This window comes from Struthio camelus, unplaced genomic scaffold (assembly GCF_040807025.1).
Source record: "Struthio camelus isolate bStrCam1 unplaced genomic scaffold, bStrCam1.hap1 HAP1_SCAFFOLD_117, whole genome shotgun sequence".
Taxonomy (NCBI): Eukaryota; Metazoa; Chordata; class Aves; order Struthioniformes; family Struthionidae; genus Struthio; species Struthio camelus.
This window is the reverse complement of record NW_027182702.1, coordinates 62,544-65,874: the sequence shown is the minus strand read 5'-3', so window position 1 is coordinate 65,874 and position 3,331 is coordinate 62,544. Positions and strand designations below refer to the sequence as shown.

General features: G+C 54.2%; 1 long non-coding RNA gene across 1 annotated transcript; it reads right to left on the bottom strand.

The window, feature by feature from the left end:
* Window positions 1–1,582: 1,582 nt before the first annotated feature.
* LOC138065181 (uncharacterized) lies at window positions 1,583–3,108 on the bottom strand. The gene is made up of 3 exons (XR_011138310.1): window positions 3,014–3,108; window positions 2,433–2,571; window positions 1,583–1,640 (listed from the first exon to the last, which is right to left on the bottom strand). It is a non-coding gene; the product is annotated as an uncharacterized lncRNA (long non-coding RNA).
* Window positions 3,109–3,331: the final 223 nt, after the last annotated feature.

The following is a 3,331-nucleotide window of genomic DNA, read 5'->3' as shown; positions in this document are numbered from 1 at the left end:
TACATTTCTACTGCAGGGGCTGATGTGCAGCGCATCAGCTGCCCTGCGGTTAATTTCCGTACGTCTGCCTTACTAGGAAGCGTAAACCCTGAGAGGTCGAGCGGGCATTAGGTCCTGGCTTGTAGACAAATCGTTAATCAAGGCTAGTTCCGGAATACGAGCACCTGAAAACAGTCACTCTCGTAGCCTTCCCAAGAACTGCGCGCAGATGGCATTCTGACCATGTGGTCCTGATCTAAAGGTTTAACGCAAGTCGGCAGTATCTTCCCTAGCCTCTCTGGATCAAGCTGTCAACGCGACCCCCAGAGAGAGTCCCCCCGCCCGCCCCTAAAGAGCTTGGAAGGAATAACAGGGCAGGCAAGAGAGACAGCCCCAAGAGAACGAGGAACAAATTGCTCATTTTGCTGTAGCCCTTGCTTACTTGTAAGCCTTCTCTCGACGTTTATCTTTGGCCTTCTTGCGCTTCTTGACCTTCTCGTACTTTTTTCCTTTTTGGATCACCTGAAAGCTCTTGTCTCGATCCGTCCCCGTTTCTCTTCCGTTTTGCTGCCGCTCCCTTCTGCACGGGGGTGGTCTCTTCTCAAGAGGCGGGTGCGGATGTGATTCTAACTACGCGGGCCCGTTCTAAAGTGCCGCCCCAGCTCGGCCGTATCTTCCCTGTCTTCGCCTCATCAGCCTACCAACGTGATCCCCGGACAGACTCCGCACTACTGAGCGCTTTTTAAAGCAAACTGGGCGGACAAGAGAAAGAGCCAGAAAAGAACGAGGCACAAACTGCCGGAATCTCTTGTCTCGCTCTTTCTCCGTTTCGCTTCTGTTTTGCTGTCGCTCCCTTCGGCGTGGCGATGTCCTCTTTTTCTGCTTCTTTGCTTTCCAGTCTTCCGGGGAGAGCCCTCCAAAGCAGAAGGAACTGACGCAGGCGGAAGCGCGTGTCTTTGAGGAGAGTGTTTTTCAGACTGCTGCTCCGGAACGGAACAGGGGCGCGAGTCTGCTCTGTGGCTGCGGAAGCGACGCACGTCTTCCCCTCCGGAGAGCGACGGCAGGTGGAGCCACCTGCTTTGGCAAGAAGGCTCGTGGCTTGGCCTGTCTTGTTGTGTTCGTCCTCCGCTTCGGGATCTGTATCGAGGCCGTTTTCCTGAGCTTCTGCCCTTACCTGGGCAGTTTCTGTCACGACGGGAAGACGTGCGCCTGCTTCCATTGCAGTGCCGCTGCTTCTGGCAGCTGTGCTTGTTTCTTTCCAGCCTGCAAGAGCGCCTCCTCTTGTGAGAATGACCGCCTGGTCCCCTTCCGTTTAGCTTCTCCCGCTCTTCGGTGCCAGAGCGCTCTCTCTTCCTCCGGCAGGGCTCCGGGGAAGGTTTTGGCGAGTCGCGTCTTTCGTCGGATGAAGGAACAGGCTTGCTTAGGTCCTCATCCTCCCGAGCGCTGCAGAGACCGTCAGGCTGCCACGCAGTCTGAGGTGCAGGCCGTTTGTTTGGAACGCTGAGAGCCATCTCCCGTTTCTCGGAGGGATCGAGAACGGAAGGCCTGGCAGTTGCCCAGGTTTGGACGCCAGCTGCTGGTAGAGCTGATGATGGCCTTTGGAGGGTGACACCATTGGGCTCCTCTTTCAGGGCTCCGTTTCTGTTGGAACCGTCTGAGCTCTGTATTTCAAAAGAAGAGAGTGTAAGAGGGCTCTGTGCAAACACACAGCTTTGAAAAGCCCTAAACACAAACCCCTCCTGCCAGATACTCCTACAGATTGCCTCGGGAGCTGAGCGGAAGGAAAACCACAACCCTGCTTTAGCTTGGAGTGCGAGGCCAAGGCGGGTGCTACTTTTCAGTCCTGCTTTTGGTTTTCTGCATATTGGAAGCAAATGAGCATCCTTTTTGAAAGCCCATCCAAACAGCTGAGCACGGATTAAAGATGTTCCTAAGTCTCGCTCTCTCGCTCTCCTCCTCTAAGCTTGACGTGTGTACGGATGTATGCGCGTCCATTTTTCCCCTTCACGCTGCCCCTGACAACCCGAGCATAACTGTTCAAGTGCTCAGGAAGAAGCCCTTTTGGTTTTGCTGTCTCAGCTAAAGGGACAGCACTAAAAAGAAGCCCAGCAATCCGGCCTTCTTGTCTTGATTTGAGCACGACCTGCCTCTACTTCCAGCGTCTCTCGGCGCTTCAGGAAGCGGAGCTGGAGGCAAAGAAGCAGCAGGGCTGCAAACAATTTAGCATTAGCCACTGTTTGAGTGATTCTGGCTGCAGCAGCAGGAGAGCTGTGAAGAAAGCTGCAGTGCGAGGAGGGGGGGGAAAACACAATGCAGACGCTACCTACCCCCCACCCCCACCCCACCCCCACCCCCACCACCAAAAAAAAAAAAAAGAGGAAAAGAAAGAGAAAAATCCCACTCTCATTTTGGTGCCTTCATCCTTCCCTCTCTCTCTCTTCCCTGCCAGTTACCTTCATCGTAGGAGGAGGAGGATGGGGTCCCGTAAATCCAGCCTGCTTATTATCAGCCCCCGGCTGAGCAAGGAACGAACGGGGAGAAGCTGGCACGGGTGTGTAAGAAGCGCCTTCTGCAGGTGTCTCACCGCGGCACCTTGGGAAACAACAGTGAGCTCAGTTGAGAGATGTTCTGTCAGCCTCCGCTTGGGCTAAGCCCCATCCTATCACGCTGTAGGAGCAGCTGATCGGCCATACTGAAAACGTAACCAAGACTACGAGCTGAAAATTAGGCGATGGTCTTCCTACCACGGCTGCCCCTTTCAGAGCAAGAACTCATCATCCTCACACCACCTCTGGCCTTAATTGTGCCTCTTTTCGGCATTCGCCTGCTACAGAGAGCGCCTCCGTAACAAGTTACGCGAGTGCAGCAGCTTAAGGCCAAGCAATGAAGGCCAAGAAAGGGCACGGGGACTTCCAGATTAGACAGAACGGAAGTCTACAAATAGCCCTTTCCTCCCGGGACAGAAAGAGAAACGCGTCAGAGGAGAAGAAGAGAAGCATCAGTAGCGTGAAAAGGAAACGCATGCTGAACCCACCTGACATAAAAAAGTAAATACGCCTGCTGGCTGAGAACGGTGCCGATGTTGCGAAGGACGACCGAGGCATCGTTCATCTCATACCACAGTCCGTTACTGGCCTGCAAATAAAGGCAGTGAGACATGGGACGAGTCCTTTCCCCCTAAAAAACAGTGGTTGCCGGTAGCCTTCTGGGGCAAGCCTCTCTTCACCAGCACAGGTTTTACCCTGCAAGAAACGAAGCTGATGCTTACCTTGGTGAAGCAGAAATAGTGTCCCGCGTGGCCGCTGCCACCTCTGTGCACCAGGACCGCATATAAGGCGTAGAGGACTGGTTC